General features: G+C 35.5%; 1 non-coding gene across 1 annotated transcript; it reads right to left on the bottom strand.

Annotated features, from left to right (window-relative positions):
• Positions 1-3,661: 3,661 nt before the first annotated feature.
• Positions 3,662-3,770, bottom strand: LOC142872019 (U6 spliceosomal RNA). The gene has a single exon (XR_012920267.1). It is a non-coding gene; the product is annotated as a U6 spliceosomal RNA (small nuclear RNA).
• Positions 3,771-20,143: the final 16,373 nt, after the last annotated feature.

Genomic DNA, 20,143 nt, shown 5'->3' with positions numbered 1-20,143 from the left:
GCTTTTCTTTTTTTAAATTGACTTTGCTGTAACTTTCATAAGGAATCTCAAATTAGACTTGAAAGCCTCTCAAGTCAAGCCAAGGATTTATCTGTGCCTTTAAATACCTGTATGAATTAGGTAAATTCATCATTTTGCAAGGTTCCAAAGTAACTTGGGGTTCCTGGACCTGTCAGAAAGTGACATTCTTTACTTACTACAGATCAGAAAATATTAGAGATGAGATACCTGGCTAGTTTTTTCCAAAGAGCTTTTTAAAGTTACTTATAAAGTCACCTTAATTCCTTAAAACAAGTTAGGTACCTCTGAAAATGTGCCATTCCAGTCAAAGCCTTGGTAAAATAACCAGTGTCTTTAATTGTGACCTGTTATATGAGAAAATAGATTCTTATTGAATTTATGCAAATAACTATATTGCTATAAATTAAGAATGCTCACATAGTTTTCAAATTCTGGAGAAATCAAGTATTAAATAGAAAGAAAAATTTATGTTTCAAATTTTGCTTACAAATATATATATTAATAGTTTGTTGTAAACGATAAACAGCTCAAAAGAAGGAAAAGAAATTTTTTTGACTTCTGGAAAACAAAACACAAAAAGAATCAGGAATGTTTCAAATAAAAAGTTATAAAAAATTTAGTTCAGTGCCATGTAATTAATTCCTGTTCTTTTGAGTTTGAGTTAACAATGCTCATGGATGCATCAGTTTTTAAATTAAAGTCCTGGAAGTTTGTTTTGTTTTAGTCCAGTGGTATATAATCTCTGAAGTTAACAGAAACCTGTATTCAAGAGAATTTGTCAGACCTTTCTACAACTTTCTTGGAAGAAGCAAACTTTGGACGATAGCCAGTTAAAAAAACTACTTTTTGAGAAGAATCTATGGATGACAAAAGTCTTAGAATAGCCATGGTTAAAGAGACAATTGATAAAGAAAGTTGATTAACTTTGTGGCATACAATAATTTAACATAAAAATCATAATTATTACTGATAACACACAACAAGACATCGGAATTTTAGGACTCTTGTACAATATTGGAACATATTAATAACATGTTTATACAAATATAAGCCAAAGAAATGTTAAACACCATTTGATATTTGACAATGTTCCCTGTATGGTTTTAACATTCCAAATAAGTCTAATATATCTCCCTTAGACATTCAGTGACCCTAATATTTTAAAAGCTAGTTTGAGGTAAAAAGGACTGGATTTAGAATTTTGATTTTGGAAAGTTTGTCAAACATCAAAGGCTTAAAACATTTGCTGTCATTAAATAATATTCTTAAAACAACATCACAGGTTGTTACAAAAATATAGTCATTCATTTAGTCAAACCGATACTTCAAAGATTTTAAAAAGCAATTAAAAAGTTTTCTAAACAACAATAAGATCTAATAGAGACAAACTGAAAGCCAAGCTAATAAAGAAGAAAACTGAATCTGTCTCTTTTTATCTCCCTCCTCTTTTTTGTAGTTTATTCAAAAGGTGAGCAAAAATCTTTTGTTATTTCTATTGATATTATATGAAAATTTTGTTCAAAAGAGAAAACCAAATTTTTATCTTTGCATTAATGTATTATTAATGGTAAAGCTACTTTTAGTAAAAAATCTTATAAATGAATCTAATTTTAATCAATTTGACCATAAAGTAAGTTTTTTGTAAATATTTTATAATCATCATTTAAAAATTTTTATGTCATTTAGTTTTAATTATTATTTATTTATTTAATTTAAAACAATTTTTAAAACTTGTAAATTAGACAAAATTGTCTTAATAAAAATGATATTATATTCCTATGCCTTCTTATAACCCTTTTTTATTAAAAAATTTGTTTTTTGTATATATTTTGCATATGGAATCATTTTCTTATATCTAGTAGTTTTAATTACCTGTATTAATTATAATGCCAACTCTTAGAAGAACCTAGGAAGTTAAAATAAATCTTAACTGCTATCAGTCCCCAATTTTTATTAGCACATCTAAATATATTTAGTTTTCTATATCATCATATAAAAATAAGATGTCAAAGTATAAAAATTAATGTTTTAGTATTTTATCTTATAAATGACTCAGACATTTTATGACTATCCTCTTTAACTTAACATAGCATATCTTTAAGATTTTAAATCACTGAAAAGAATTTTGAAACCACAACACAGGCACTATCACCAATGTCTTTCCCGGCCCTCTTAGGTCTCATGTAGCCATGTGGCATCAAAGACGGCTATGAAGGACAGGGCCTGGCTGTGTCCTCAATTTATATACAAGATGAAGAGCTTAAGACAGTAGACAGGATGCTTGGAGGATCCAACCACTCTCAGAATAACCAAGAGGCAAAGCTGGGGCACAGAATAAGGGGCCATATTGGGCTAAATGGTGCCTTGGAGCTGCTGGTCTAATCTAAGCACTGAGAACATGTTCCCAGACTTCACCATGGCCACCTACCCAGACCCCAGAATCCAGAGGATCAAAACCAAAAACAAATTTATAGGCAAATCCAGCAAGTATTAAAAATAATATAGAAGCACAAGCTTATGACCTTAAAACACCTAGACTTTAATAACTATTGCAAAACTAGTTTTATTTGACAAAGATTACCAAAGTCCATGAACTAAAAGACATTTGATTTAGCTTTTATTTTCCTGATAAACTATTTGATTTAAGTGCATACTTTTTTTAAGCCAATTAATTAGAGCTCTTTTACATATTTTGGTAGTGAAATATCATAGACACATGACATATATAAACATACAGACACACAGACAGAAGTCGACCTTATACCTTTTATAAAAAAAATTTTATTTGCTAGCTTTTAAATATATATATTTTTATTCAGACTATCAAGCTATTACTTACCTATTTTATTGCTCTAAGCAATTGTTAGCTAGGCAATAATTTGCCTTTTAAGAAGATAACCCCTAGGTGAAACAGGCAGAACATTTCTATCATAAAAGCACAGAACTAAGATTTAGGCCTACATATTGTACCATCACTTATTTGCTCATATCAAGGAAAAAAAGGTTGCATGTAAAGTCCCAGTTAAGGCAAGGTGGCCAGGAAAAGTACCCTAAACAAAGGTGAGACTTGTCATGTAAATTTAGAACAATGGTAAGAGTTTCTATTGATTCAGTCCTCCCTCTCAGACACTCTCATAAAGGAAAATTCTCCCTCTCAGACACTCTTATAAAGGAAAATTTCCTTTATAGACATAAATTGCTTTTATAAAAGGGCTTCAAGATAGCCACTTAAATGCCAGAAAGGTGTGTTTTAGGTAATTGGTCTTTTTAACTTGGCTACCATTTTTTTTTTTTTTTTTTTAGCTAAAATTAATGAGTTCAGGGGGGAGTTCACTAAAGAATAGGATTTTAAAAAGGCATTTCTATACTTGGACTTGGCATAGGTAGATCTGAAAAAGAAGCAAGTCTATTTTACTCGAGAGCCTACCTTTTGTAAACATATTATCCAGGGTACCTCTCTTTTCACCTTCAGGGCAAGATAGTAACTAAGACAAAAGGTTGGCAGATTTAATTTGTATTATTAATTAGTCACTTAAACTTTTTATTTGCCTTTTGTGAAGAGACTTTTAAATCTTTTTATAAGCTTCTGCACATTAATAGACATCCGTGGATAAGACTAATTCAAAGGTTCAAGGGTCCTCATTTTTAAATAGATTTCTTTTTTGAAACATGTCATCCTTGCGCAGGAGCTATGCTAATCTTCTCTTGTATTGTTCCAATTTTAGTATATGTGCTGCCAAAGCAAGCACAATATGCTTCTTAAACTTGTCCATTTGGAACATTTCATTGTAAATTTAAACTATTTTTAGTAAGATTTTTGCCATTTCCATAAGCATTTGTTGCTTCCAGAGCCTAATTCTTACACATGTACAGGTGGGCATAGGCAGAAATAGAGTCCTCAGTTCTTCAGAAATTAAGGCTTCCATGTGTAACTTGGATCTTGGTTTTGGCTCTCAGATCTCCATGATCAACTTAGGCAATGACTTTTCCTTATCCAAGCACAAAAGAAAAAGAAACAAAGGGAAGAACACAGAAATCCCTGCAAATTCCTGAAAGCAGGTGTTCACACCTCCTGTAGTATTGCCATTTACTGCCAGTTTCTGCCTGACCCAGCTGGACACCTGAAACCTCTAACTGGATCCAAGCCAGTTAATCATCAGATCCAATCTGATCCCAGACCCAGTTCAGTTTCTGTTTTGACTTCTGAACCCAGTTAGTATCAAAAATTTGGTCAAACAAACTCAGAGAGCTCAAAACACAAATCTGTGGAGCTTTGGAATCTGAGAGAGAACTTACCCACAATCCCCAGTTGCTGTGAGAGAGCAATGGACACAGTAGGCCCAGTGGGAACCTTGCTTGTGCACTTGATGCGCTAGGGGTCTCTGGGAGTTCTGTTTTAGAACTCACTTCTGACACATTAAATTTAACAAAGCTTGATTGAGTAAAGAACAATTCACAAATGGAGGAGCCCCTGAATCAGAACAGGTTCAAAGAGACCCCAGCCTGAGGCATGGTTGAAGGAGATTCATGGACAGTACAGTTCAGTGTTTGCCTTAAACAGTTTGAACAGCTGACCCCCTTTGATTGGCCAAAACTCTGTGATCAGCAAAGAGGAAGGAGTAGGGGGAAGTGAAGGTAAATGGAGCAGACTTTAGCAGGGACCAACAGCTGACATTTTTGCTTTTGAAGTTTTTAACGAAAGTACCCTTCTAAGTGAAACCAATAAGCCTTATCCAAAGTAATAACTTAATCAAAGAAGCAAGAATGTCTCCAAAGAGATGGAAAACACTTTTTTACAAGACCCTAAAAAGTCACAAAAACAGCTCAAAGAAAGTTTCACTAGCCATAAACCAGGTGTCATCCACATTTCTGTCTGGCCATATTTTCTAGAGTCTCCACTTCTCCTGTAACTATTTATACAGAAATGTTTAAAAGCCCCATATGCCTCCACAGGATACAGGAAATCAAAAGCTATGTGGGGAAGGGCAATAAATGGCAAAAGTTACACAAATACCAAACCAGGACAGGCTCATTACCTGCCCAGGATTCAAACTTATGCTGCTGAGGTGAAGCACAAAACTTTAACCATTAGGCTACAGGTAAATAGGGCTCTGCATCCCACGGAGGCAGCTATCTTCACAGGGGCAGTGTACAAAGAATCAGATATTTACTCTTCAACTTTCTAAAGAGAATTTTAAAGGCTATCCGTGAAATTGTTAGTGTTTCTTTTAGTTTTATCTTTTCATAACTGCAAATAAGATAATTATTTAGAATAAGAGCTCTCTAAAATCTTTTTTTTTTTTAAATTTAGGAGTCTCTTTAATTTAAAGGGTCCATTTTTAGCCATTAATTTTTAATAATATATTTATTCTAAATCAGCTTAATTTAACAGCCTCTTCAGATGTAATCCCAAAGGTCCCCTCATTCCTCCCAGAAATAGGCTGAGCTAGCAACAAATGTTGACACAATAAAGGCCCCTTATAAATGAGACCTTTTATGACAAACACTCCCTAGAGCTTGCCATGTTTAGAACCAAAAAAATCTCAGGTTCCCCGCCATCTTTATGCTGGCCACCAAATGCAACCCAACAATTACATCCCCTGATGGTGGAGACCAAGAGGCAGTGCTCCCATGTGGTTCCATGACAAGCTCTCAGGGACATACAGCAAGATAAGAGGGAATTTTCTCTGGTACCCCTCTTCATGACAGAACAACACGGAAAGACAAAGTACCAAGGGAAAACACCATTTCCGTGAAGAAAAGGAGTGGAGTCACATAGATATATATCATAAGCAAGTCAAACAAAAGGCCTTCCAAAAACCAGTCAACCCCATAATTCAAGAGTATTCTTCCAGACAGACCCCTTATATTTTGTTCAGTTGGGCAGAGGTTCTGGCAAGATGAGACTCTTCCTATAATATAGGGAGAGCCAACCAAGGCCCAGGAGGAAGCCACAGTGCCTCCAGAGAGGCCAATGGTCAGGAGAAGGAAAAGGGTGCTGGGCATTCTTAGAATACTCACTGAGGATGTCTTGAAGTTGTGGAAACTGTTTCTCCATTGGAAAAAGGTCCTAGCACCATGGGTTGACAATGTCCCACCAGTAGGGACAGTGCCAGAGATGGTCCTCAGTACAAGAGAACTGAGCAGCAACCAGGGCACGTCTCTAAGTCCATCCCATCACCGAGAGGCTGTCCAACAGCAGGCAAGTGCCCACATAGGTGATCCCAGATGAGGCCCCGTCTTGTTACAGCCCAACCAGGTTCACTGCCCATTGCTCCATAGGAAGCAAATACACTGAGACAGCAGGGGTTATAGCAGAGAAAGAATTTAATATCGAAATCACCATATGAGGAAATAGGAGGAATTTCTCCAATCCATCTCCCTGAGATTTTGGGAGAAAGGATTTTTAAAGATAGTTTGGCAGGGCCAGGGCCAGGGAATTGGGTCTGCTGCTTGGCTGGGGATGAACTCATAGGGGCAGGAAGCAGAAATGGTCTTCTTGTGCTGAGTCAGTTCCCAGGTCACAAGACTAGTTGAGTTGGTTCCTTGGTATGAGCTACTAGTCTGGTTGGGTCTGTTGGTCTACTGAAATGCAGGACCTGGAAGATATCTCAAAGACCAGGCTAGGGTTTCACTAGGATGATGTTATCTATGGGAGCAATGAAGAAAGCTAAAGTCTTCATGACCATCAGGTATGTGACTCCTGGGTAGCAAGCAATTATAGGAAAGCAAGCTAGGGAACAGTGGCTGGAGACATATATACATGTTTTTTATATACATATATATATTTTTAAATATGCCTAAATCTTTGCACAAGCCCCTACCACTGTTGCCACCTTATGGACTTTTATTAATTTTATAAAGGGTGGTTTCATGGTGAACAATTTTTATTTTAGCTTTTCCAATGTGTGTAGTATGGTGTATTTCTCTCACAGCAAGGATGTTGAACTTTGTTTCATGTGTTTAATTGTTTTTTATATATCCTTTTTGGTGACATATCTGTTCAAGTAGATATACATGTTGCAGAATTGATAACCTGTCTGTGAGAAATAACTTTATCAACTAGACTACAAGGGTTTTGTACAATGTTCTTTTGCCTTTGGTTTGACAGACTCTATTTGTTTCTAGTTAGGTCAGCGCCTTTCCCCAATCTCCTTCAGGGAAGTTGTTTCATACCATTGTAATACAGCTGGATTATTTTGCCATGTTCTGCATTTCATCCTGAGATCCCTCAACCTCCTAAATTGTTTTCTAAAAATTTGCATATATAAGGTTTATTCTTTTGGCTGTAATGTTTTATGGGTTTTGGCAAATGCATAGCATTATGTTTTTACCATCCTATCATAAGGAATAGTTTTATTGCTTTAAATAAATCTCCCGTTTTTCACGTATTCAACCCTTTCTACCCCTAATCCAACCCAACTATTGCTCTGTTAACTGTCTCTATGGTTTTTCCAGAATATCATTTGGTTGAAATCATAAAGTGGGTTACATTTTTCTACTGCTTTCTTTTATTTAGTAATATGTATTTAAGGCTCATCTAAGTTTTTTTGGCTTGATAATAGTGCATTGCTTTTATCATCAAATAGTATTCCATTGTTCAGATATAACACAATTCGTTTATCCTTTCTTCTCTTGAAGGACATATTGATTACTTCTAGTTTTGGGCAATGATGCGTAAAGTTGCTGTAAATAATTGTGTGTAGGGTTTTGTGTGTACATGTTTTCAAATCAATTGAGTAAATATCTAGAAATACAATTGCTGAATTATATGGTAAGACTATGTTTAACTTTGTAAAAGCTTCAAAGTGGCTGTACCATTTTGTGTTTCCAGCAGCAATGAATAAGAGCTCTTGTTACTCCTATCTTCCCCAGCGATTCGTATTGCTAGATGTTTTGCCAGGTGAAGTCACCGAGAAAGGACCAGGTGAAGTCACAGCGAGAAGGCAGCCATTTCAAGCTAAGGAGAGTGGCCTCAGGAGAAACCAAATCTGCTGACACCTTCATCTTGGACTTTTGGCCTCCAAAACTGTGCAAAAATAAATTTCTGTTATTTAAGCCACCCAGTCTGTGGTCTTTCGTTATGCTAATACAAAGGTTTTCTCCTGTTTTCTTCAAGAAGTTTTATCATTTTGAATTTTATATTTAGCTCTGAGATCCATTTTGATTAAATTTTTGTGATGAGTGTAAGGTCTGTGGCTAGATTCATCACCTCCAATCTTTTCTTTTCTTTTTTTTTTTCATGGATGTTAAATTGTACCAGCACCGATTATTGAAAATACTATCTTTTCCCATTAAATAGCTTTTGCACTTTTATTAAAGATCTGTTGACTATATTTGTGTGGACTCATTATTACTTTACTATTTAGATAAGTGGATGTGAATTAATATCTAAAACTAAATATAACCAGCAAATATCGCAATGATTCATTTAGCTAAATATTAACTACAAGGCTATACGTTGGTCTGTATGACTCATTAAGTCATTTATCTCCATCTTAGTTTTTTTTTTTTTTTTAATAGATGAGGTCAGGCATACCTATTTCTTAGAATAGAACATTTCAACTTAAGGAAAATACCAATTATTGATTTCTTTTGGCATTTGGAGAGTCAGGCTTCAGGCCAAAATCTTACGTGTGATCTTTCAGATCTAAGCATGGCCAATGACTGGGGCTTTACCTGGCCACCTCACAGGGGTGAACTGCTCTCCCCACCCCAGACTTGGATGGCCAGGGCACTGCAGTCTCTGGAGGGAGTTGCAGTCAGGGCCTCAGCCCCCATCCAACTCTCTGACCTCTTGCAGACCTGACATTCCCATATGTGCATTCCCAGATTAGGTGCCTCCATTCCGAGAGCTTACTGGGGAAGGAGGGAGGATTCAGCTGCACCACTGTTCAGGCCCCTTTGCCGAGACCTACTTATGGGGAGGCCTTGGAGACACTTTTCTCCACCCTGATCCAGTAATTTTGTACTTCTAGCCCTTCCCCTCTTGGGATCCATAAAATGGCAGGAACCTTTGTTCAAGACTTCCTGGGCAGTGAGCGGGTCCTGCTCCCCTTCCTCCCATCTTTGCTAATACATCTTACCCTCTCTGGGTGCAGTTCCATGGTGTAAAAATGGAACACTAGGAAAGCCACCCACCGCTTTCTCCTTTCTGCCTAGTCCTTACACTATCAGAGTTAGTGAATAAGGCTTCGGTGTTAATTGATCACTTTGACACCTGCAGCTCTCTAACAGCATATGATGGTTCTTTCCTGACAATTAATGAAGTCCTCTGTTCCTCCCAGTGATCTATCCATTATCCATCTATCTGTACATCCACCTACCTATCACTCTGTCTAAATCTGGTTCTGCAAGATATTTTAATTACTTTTATGGATCATGGCGAGAGGACAGGACCATACTCTGAGAGCTTCCAGAGGCATTGAGATCTGGGAACCCCCAGAACTAAAAATTCATACCCACTCTCAACTTTTAAAGTTCAAAAATGTCATGTTTGTGACAATCATGAGTGCTATACTTACTAAATTGGCCTTAGGAAAAGCAGATGACAGGTATCCACCAAATGTCATTTATAACTATGGCCTATGTCACAGTATTTCTTAAACTTCCCTAATGATAAGGATTATCTGGATTATTTTACAGTGAGAATTCTGATCTTCCTGCCTTTAATTTTATTAAATTGCTGTAAAATTTATTCACTTTGCTAGCATTATATAAACCTTTATCATGTTAGTGTTGTTTTGACCCTGCTATATCCTTTCTTTCTTATTCTTTAATTTTTCAGACTCCATCTGGTTTAAGCAAACATGCTCATGGTTCAATTTTTATTTTCTTCACTTTCAGGAAGTGAAGAAAAAGTTTATAAGAATTCTTAGGAAATTGGTGGCAGTTTAATTTTCGAGCTGTATTTCATTTGAGTGCTATGAAACTTACAGCAGGCACATTTAAAATAAAGACAGAGGCCTTTATAATTTCATTTTCATATATTTTCAGCATCTCTGAAGTCATTGCTTAGTACAATCTTACAATATTTGTAAAAGCACTTCATTATTATGTTGTTTCTTATAGCTATGATTTTTTTGTACCTATTTGCAATCCCTAAAGAATTCTACATAATGGTAAGCTAAATTTACTTGGAGAATTTTTTTTCCTAATGTTTCAGTGGATTCACACAACAGCTGTTGGGCTCCCCTTCAAATAGTTTAGTAACACGAAGATCTGGGAAAGATTTGGGCTCTTTCTATGTAACAGGCCCAACATTTGCCACTTAATGATTGAAACATAAGCTTCTACACATTATAAGTAGCCCTTCCATCTCCATTATTAAGTAATATCTATAATACATAAAAAGCTGCTATCTATATTTACCCAGCTGACACCTGCACAAATGAATACCCTACTTTTCAAAATAGAAACACATATTTGCAAATTCATTACAGAAACAAGTATCTCTCTCATATTAAATTCCACAACAGAAATCATAGTTGCTCAAAGGGTAAAGACTCTGTGCTGCCTATAATGAATGCATTTGAGTTTACAGAATGAAGCTTTAAATTACCATAACTTAGAATTTTAAATTCTTGAATATAAAATAACCTTAGTTACTACTTTCCCAAGATGTTCATACACACACACATACACACACACACACACACACACACACACACATTTTCAACTAAATACTATTGTATAATGAAAGTCTAAGTCAACCTGACTCTTACCACTGTTAGGGACCGGCTTCCTGCACCCCGCCAGGCAGACGAACAAAGACACCAAGGATGCAATCACTCAAGAGGAGCTTTATTTTCTGGCTAGCCAGGGTCCAGGCCCTAGAGTGCCAGCGCAGTGGCCGCTCTTACAGGCAAGGACCCCGACCTGAATTGCGGGGTGCCTTTTATCCCCCCCCCCAAAGGGCCCTAGCAAGGCACAAACTAATTACGCGCTGGCCATGAGCTGACCCTTGAAGTGATTAATTTTCTTTGAATTCTGCGCGATCCCTGTGCATCCCACCTCCCTTTTGCCTTTCTTCACAACCCAAGAGATAACTGGAGGTATGAGTATAAACAGATGTGTGCTGTTCGCTAATTGCCTCAACCTACTTCACACGAAGGGGGGGGAAATACCTTTCTTGTTGTGCCACTGAGACACCGCCGAAGGGCCATCGAGGCGCCCCCACACCACAGATAGGCTGAGTATGGAACATGATTAGTATGGATCTTTTTGGTCATAAATGGAGATGCTATCAGTTGGTAAGATGGTTTCATAAAACATGGTAGTCCCTGCCTTTATAGAATTCACAAACTAGTAAAGGAGACATATAAAAAAGTTATTAGAAGGGAAAACGATAAGTATTTTGGAGGTAAATGTACTGTTTTAGGTGGGCACAGAAGAAATGAGTCAGAATGAGTCTGTCTGGAAAAGTCAGAGGCATTCATGGGAGAGGAAATCACCATGCTGGATATGGAGGGAGAGTAGAAGTTCTGTAGCTAGTTAGAGAAAGAAAAGGGCATTTTAGGAAGAAAGAATATTCTGTGTAAAGTCGTGAAAGTGTGAAAGACTAAGATATATGTGATGAAGTAGATGTAGTTTGGTATGATTGCAACATATGAGAAGCCTCTCTTACCAAGGATGAAATAAAGTTCCAATGAAAATCATATTTGGTATGAATATCATGCCATCACCCAGGGGTTTGTGGGTTTCTGCTTGTGTATATTTATTTTTTATATTTAAACTGAAATATTGAATTTAATCAATAGGCGGGTATTCACCGAGAAAAGCACAGGAGAGTACAAATAAAGTGTATGTGATATATTTGAAGAAAGAACTTCATTAGAGATTTTGATCTATGTGATTGACAACCAGCTTAGTCAATATTTTTTTAGTATGAACATGTTATCAGGAGAGATGTGACCAAATACTGACAAGCCCTCCAAGAAAGATTTGCAGGTATGCACAGTTTAAGGCCTCCCATCAAAATAAGCGGAAAATCTCAGGAGGATTTTCACTTAGAGGATTCTACTACTTAATGAGCAATAACCACCAGTGCTAACCTTCTAATCTGCCTCTTAGTGAATTACTTTTAAAAATGAAAGGGCAACCAAGGGTCACCAGACACTTAAGAAAGGCATTTAACATGAAAGAAAGTCCTAAACAAATAAATATGAGAAAATCTTCAGAGGAAACAGAGGGAATACAGAGAGTGGTAGAAAACTTCAAAAATAAATTACTGAGGGTACCCAGTGCGAGCCCAACAAATTTACTACTAGACCAAATGTCCTACAGATAATATCTATGAACCCCAGGCGAAATAGGGAAAACAACTACCTAAAGACAGTAAAGAGTGAACAAAAGTAGGCAGACTCTGGAGGGAAGACGACATTTGGAAGAAGGAACTCCGCTCTACCCCTTTTTAAATGTTTTTTACCTACAGGCAGTCTGAAGTTGGCACCACGTGAGTGGCTATAGCGTTAGAGAAAACGCATCTTTCTGTTCTGAAAAAGCAAAGGACAGAGTTCAGAGGTATCAGAGACACTGGAGAGTGAAGGGAAAATCCTAGAAAGGCAAGAGCAAAAGAGGGGGATTTTCAAATTCTGCACATTAACTTTGAACAAACAAATCTAGGACTGACCCTTACTCATGCACACATAAAGCAGACTCCACGCAGCATATGTTCAATTTGAGCCAAACCAAGCTAATTGCCTACAAAACAAAATTCAACACCTTTTGGAGAAATACAGAAAAAACTGGAGTTTATAGAATTTGTGATATTCAGGATACAATCCAGAATTACCAAAGAAAAACAAGAAATATGACCCATTTTTTAAAAGAAATGATAGTAAAGAGAAAGTGAACCCCAAAGTGACCAAGATATTGGAAACAGTAGATGGGATTTTAAAGTGAGTATGCAATTATACTGAATGAGGCAAGAGAAAATCCAGTCATAATAAATGAAAAGATAGAAATTGTTAGCAAAGAAATAGAATCAAATGGAAATTCTATAGAGAAGTGAAAATATAATATTTGCAATTAAAATGTACTGGATAGGTTTAGCAGCAGGAAAGAGATGGCAAAAGAAAGGACAAGTAACCTTGAAGATACATCAGTATAATTTATCTAATTTGAAGCAGTGAAGGAAAAAGATAGGGTGAAAAGAGGATGAGGGTCTCACCGACCCGTGGGGCAATAGCAAAAGATCTCATATACATGTATTATTGTGTGTGTCTTGGAAGGACAACAGAGAGACAATGAGGAGAAAAAGATATGTGAACAATGGCTGTGACTTCTGCTTCTGGTCAACATGGAGTAACAGGGGCCAGATTTATCTCTCACCTAAAGCAACCCCTAAAAGTATGTAAGATACACAAAACCACTTTTGAGGACACTGGGAATCAGGCAATGAAGGACAGAAAATAAATGAGTTAGTACTGTGATTGCTCCAGCTTACTGACTGGAGAGCATTTCCTGCTACAGTGAAGGGAGAAGTAACCCATGTGAACCCAGTGGGCTCCCTAAGCGATGAGACAGAGCAGAGAGTCTCAGAAGAACAAAGTTGTTAGAGTTCACAGGGCAGAAGAATCAGAGAGGAGAGAGCTACACAGAGAGAGAATCCTAGAGACCTGCAAAGGGTACCCCTCGACAGTGGAGCAGAGTATTGAACAGCGCAGGCATGTGGTGAGGAAATTACGTGAAGTCAGAGAAAACAATCCGAAAGGAGTTAGAGCAAACAGTGCCTGGTAGTCACACAGAACTAAGAATCGTGATTCATCTTAACCATTCAGACTTATACTCTGAAACCCAAAATGACATTGCTGAGAAAGATTATAGAAGACCTAAAGACATGGAGAGAGAAACTGTGTTCCTGATCAGAAGACTCAATGTTGTTAAGATGTGAATTCATCCAAAATGTATTTACAAATTCAATGCAATTGCAATCAAACCCCCAGCAGACTATTCTGTATAAGTTGATAAACTGATTCTAAAATTCCCATGGAATGAATGTATCTAAAAGAGCAGAATAAATTTGAAGAATGACAAAGACGGAGAAATAATGCTGTCTGATTTTAATACTTATTATAAAGCTATGATACCAAGACAGTGTGGTATAAGCATAAAGACAAAGAGATCAAAGGAATAGATCAGAGAGTCCAGAAATCTACCATCTGTACTTGTACAACTGATTTTCCACATAGATGCAAAGGTATGTTTCAAATGTTCAATGCAGAATAGATAATTTTTTGAGATGGTAGTAGAACAAGTGGCCATCCATACATCAAAACAAATCCATATCCTGGCACCACATAGAAATAGTAACTCAAATAGATCATAGACAAATATATAAAACCTAAAACTGTAAAACTTCAAAAGAAATATGAGAAAATATTTGTGAGCTTGGGTTAGTCAAATATTTTTAGATATGACCCCAAAGGCATGATCTCTAAAAAATCAACAAGTAGAACTGTGGTTGCTAGGGGCTGTGGAAAGGCAGAATGGGGATTTGTTGTTTAATGGGTAAATAGTTTTAGTTTTGCAAGATGAAAAAGTTCTGGATATTGGTTATACAACAATGTGAATATACTTAACCCAGAATCATACACTTAGAAATGGTTAAGATAGTAAATTTTATGGTATGTATACGTTAGCACAATTTTCTTAAAAAGTGAAAACCCAGAAACAACCTAAATTTCTAACAATTTATAAAGTATGGATGGCATTGACATATGACAGAAAACTCTATAGCCTCTATCTAAAGGTAAAGCATTATATTAATAAGAGAATATTTTATGACTTAAAGAGCTCATGATTCAGTATTAAGAAAAAAGTAAGATTAGAAAACAGTGTGTGAACTAGAATCCATTTTTAAAAACATGTATACCTAACTATTAAAAAAAGTCTGGAATGTCAACAAACATTATAACCAAGTGGCACAAATTACAGGTAATTTATTTTGCTTTTTTCATAGTCCTACATTTTTGAAATTTTCTATAATACATTATTTTTATAATCAGATTTTTAAGTTATTTAAAACAATTTTAATATATGAAACTACACTGGTAATAAAACTGTATAGAATCACTAAGTTCTATAATAATTTTTTTTTCATTACTAAGATGAAAAAAGACTGCCCATGCTATATGTGCATGGAAGTGGAGCAACTGGAACACTTCAACAGTTTTGGTGGGAATGAAAAATGGTATGACCTGTTTGGAAAACAGTTTGGTAGTTTCTTAAAAATTTAAACATTCTCCTACAATATAACCCAGACATTCCACTCCTGGTTATTTAACCAAGAGAGATAAAAAGAGTGTACATGATTGTTCAAAGCACCTTTATTTGCAATGGTCCCAAAGTGGAAACAACCGAAATGTCCATCCATGGATGAATGGATGAACATGTTGTGGTATATTCATACAAGAGAACACTACTCAGCAATAAAAAGGAATGAACTATTGATATACACAATACTGTATTAATCTCAAAATAATTATCATTGGAAGTAGCTAAACAAAAAGGTGTACATAACGTATGAGTTCACATATCTAAAATTCTAGAAAATGCAAATCTATAGCATCAAAAAGAAGGTCAGTGGGAGCCTGTATATCAGGTGGAAAGTGGGGGGACTTACTAAAAGGCAGAAGGAAACATCTGGGGTAAGAGAATATTCACTGTTTTGATTGTGGTGATGGTCTCCTGAGTGTATATGTATGTCAAAATGTATCCACATGCACACTTTGAATATGTGCTGTTTATTGTATGTCAATTATACCTCAATAGGCTGTTTTAAAAAATTAGCAAACTTCAAGTTGAAAAAATAAAAATAAAACCCAACTTTGGGTCATCTTAGTAAAAATACAGAATACCAAAAATAAAGAGGAAATCTTGAAAGCATCCAGAGAAAAACACCACACTCTATGCAAGTGAACAAGATGGCCATACAACAGGAAAAAAAAAAAAATGTCAGCTCTCACACCTCTTTCCAGCAAAAGTGAAGAGGAAAAAATAAAGGTAATTTTAGATAAGGCAAAGAGAATTCATCACCAGCAGACAGGCCCCTTGAGAAATGCTAAAAGGAATTCTTCAGGTTTTAGGAAAATGATAACACATCAAAATTCTGATCTTCAGGAAGGAATTAAGAACACTGGAAATAAAGACGTACATTTCATAATGCTAAAAGGATCAGTTCAATAGGAAGACAATATTCATAAGTAGTTTTTTTCTCTTTTAACAGCTTCAAAATTCATGAAACTACAATTACAGAATCAAAGGGAGAAATAAATGATTCTAAAGTCATAGTTGACAATTTTTAAAACTATTCTTTCCACAATTGACAGAACTGGATAAAGAAAATCAATAATAACATAGAAAGATCTGAACTATCAAACACCTGCACCTAAATGATATTTATAGACCACTACATTGAACAACTAACTGCAGAGTTCTTTGCAAGAAAACATGTGTTCACTGAGATAGAGCATACACTATGTAAAGAAATTAGAAAATATTTTGAACTGGATAAAAGTAAACATAAAACCATAAAGTTTTTAAAAGAGAACACAGGATAATATTTGTGATTTGTGGAAACCTGAAACATAAAGCAATAACCATAATTTAAAAATGGATAATTTAGACTTCATCACAAGTTAAAACTGTTTAACAAAGGCACCACCAGTGAATTGAACATGCTTGCTGTAGATATGAAGATAATGCACATTGCAAACCATATATCTGACAAAGAACTGGTATGCAGGATATAAAAAGAAATCCTACAACTCTATAATAGAAAAACAGCTCCAGGGCCTGGTGCAGTGGCTCACACCTGAAATCCTAGCACTTTAGGAGGCTAAGGTGGGAGGATTGTTTGAGGCCAGGAGTTCAAGACCATCCTGGGCAATCTAGTGATAGTCCATCTCCACAAAAAAAATAAAATAAAATAAAATAAAAATAAAAATTAAATTAAAAAAATAGCTGGATGTAGTGGTGCATGTTTGTAGTCCCTATGCTTGGGAGACTAAGGTGGGAGGATCACTTGAGCCCAGGAGGTGGAGGTTACAGTGAGCTATGATCACACCACTGCACTACAGCTTGAGTGACAGAGCGAGACTCTGTCACTAAAATAAAAATTAAAAAAAAAAAGACAGCTCAATACAAGTGGTTAAAGGAATTGAATAGATATATACCAACAAGCAGCACATGGAGCAAGCTCATGAAAATATGTTTAACATTGTTACTCATCAGGGAAATGCAAATTAGGACTACATAGTCACAACTACTACATACAGATCAGAATGACTAAAATTAGAAAGAGCATTGACACCAAATTTTGGTAAGGTTGTGCAGAAACTGAAAATATCATATATTATTGTTTGGAGTATAAAACAGGACAATTATTTTGAAAAAATAGATCAGGTATTTTCTTGTAAAACTAAGCATATACTAGCCTATAATCCAGCAATACTACTTTTACATATTTACTCAATAGAAATAAAAGCATACACACACAAAAAGCCTTGCATAAGAATATTCAGCCTTGCTTTGTTTATAATAGCCAAAAGTGTAAAACATCCCATAGATGCTTAAATGGAGGAGGAGAATGAATAAACAAGCTATGGCATAGTCATACAATGAAATACTCAGCAATAAAAAGAACCAACTGTTGATATGCAACAATATGGATAAATCTCAAAATAAATCTTATTATGGTTGAACAAGAGAAGTTAGACAAAAAAGTACTTATAATTTACTATAGTATTATATTATTATGAAGTTCTAAAACAAAGACAGTGAAGGATGAAAAATTTGAACAGTGCTTTTCTTGGGGTGGGGTTGGGACTGGTGATTGAGAAAGGACATAAAAGTTCTTGATAGGGTTATAGTAATGTTTTAAAGTGATGGACTTTGGGCTATACAAGTATATAAATTTTATTTATGTGTAAATTTTACATCAAAAGGAAAAACTTAAACATTGAATTCTAGTTAAAGACAGAGCATATTTGACTGCAATTTACTTTAAAAGACATAGAACAAGTAATGTGTCAATGTAGGGATCAATATGTGAAAAAGCAACAATCTAGGTGGTGGGTATATATTGGTGTTCACTCTAAAATTCTTTCAATTTTGCTATGTGTTTCAAAATTTTGATAATAAAATTTTAGAGAAACTAAAGTATTATAACCCACATCTTCAGATAGAAGAGAAAATCTATTATCAAGAAAACAAAAAACAAATATAAGAGATAACAAGTATTGGAGAGAATGTAGAGGAAAAGGAGTCTTTGTAAATTGTTGGTGGGAGTGTAAATTAGTACAGTCATTATGAAAAATAATATGGGGCTTCCTTAAAAAATTAAAAAGAGAACTTCCATATGATCCAGCAATTTTAATTCTGGGTATATAACTAAAAGGAAATGAAATCAGTATGCCAAAGAAATAACTGTACTTCTATATTCATTGCAGCATTATTCACAATAGCTAAAATATGGAATCAACCTAAGTGTTCATCAATAGATGAATAGATAAAGAAAATGTGGTGTGTGTGTGTATGTGTGTGTGTGTATAATGGACTACTATTCAGCAGTAAAAAAGAAGGAAATAATGTCTTTGAGGACAATTTGGATGAACCTGGAATAGATTATGTTTAGTGAAATAAGCCAGGCATAGAAAGACAAATACTTCATGGTCTCACTTACATGTGTAATTTTAAAAAGTTGAACTCACAGAAAGAGAGAGTAGAATGGTAGTTACCAGGGACTGGAGGAGGAAGGGCTTGAGAAGATGTTGGTCAAAGGATATAAAATTTCTATTAGAAAAGGGGGTTAAATTCTAGAGAGTTATTTTACAACATGGGGACTAGAGTTAATAACAATGTATTATATACTTGAATATTGCTAAGAGAGATTTTAAATGTCCTTATCACAAAAAATGATAAGCATGTGTGGAAATGGTTATGTTAATTCACTTGATTTAGTCATTCTACAACACATGCATATCTCAAAACATGATGTTGTACGCCATAATATATAAAATTTTTATTTGTCCATAAAAAAATTTAAAAAAAAACAGGATAAGTAAACAACATTCAGATAACAAAAAGCTTTTAAATAGTAAATCTCATTTTCTAAATACATACAAAATTAACAGGAGGATGAGGAGTTTAGAGTGAAGCAATCTCCTTAAAAGACATAGCATTAGGCAAGGAGATTCAACATCATCTGAGTGGTATTCCAGACAGTGAGATATGAGAAAATGTTACAGAGGAAATGACCAAAGAAACACTAGAAGAAAATGTTCCATAACAAGTGGGAAAAAATATGCTTTCCTGATTGAAAGGACTACGTGCCTAGCACAGTGATTGAGAACAAATATTACCACTACCAAGAAATTTCAGCACATTAGGGATAAAGATATGATTTGGAAAGCTTCCAGAACATGTGGCAGGACATGGTAGCACCATGAGGAGGGTGCAGTGGGGAAACAAGTTGTCAACAAGAGGCGGGGGGTTGGAATGGCGTTTGACTTTGCAGCCACAACTGTATTGTCAGAAGATGATGGAATTATGCTGCCCAGATTCTGAATTATTTCTAATTTAGCATGCTATGGTAAAACAGTCAAGTGGCGAGATTTGAATTAAACGTTATAAAAGATTCAAAAATCTCATAAAAGTGATCTTTCCTGCATCTTTTGTCAGGAATCCACAGGATGACACTCGCCAGAAGTAAATTTGTAAACCAAGAAACAAAATACATGAGATCTGGGAAAAAGGAAGCCCACGTGGAGAGTAACATGAAGTGAATTCTTGAGATGACAGTGAGGGTGAATGCTGAGATCACCAGGAGTGATCAGAAGGATTGCTCTGAAACACAAAATAATCCCGTTAACCTGTTGTCTATGAATGTTTTGTGGGGAGTTTTATTTACATGAAAGGGAAGGAGTTTAGGCATAAGTCAGTGGAAGATAGATAAGAAAGAAATTAAACAAATAAGAGGCCTTGATTAAAGCCAAGGAAACAAGAAACTACACAAGAAAATGCCTCCTTCATTCATGAATATATGGTTCAGCTATGGCCTATTACATGTGAATATTAATGTCAAGTTGAATATTAATTAAAAATGATAGATAACTATAGT

Source organism: Microcebus murinus, chromosome 7 (assembly GCF_040939455.1).
Source record: "Microcebus murinus isolate Inina chromosome 7, M.murinus_Inina_mat1.0, whole genome shotgun sequence".
NCBI lineage: Eukaryota > Metazoa > Chordata > Mammalia > Primates > Cheirogaleidae > Microcebus > Microcebus murinus.
Note: the sequence above shows the minus strand (reverse complement) of the source record. Positions and strands in the feature narration are given on the sequence as shown.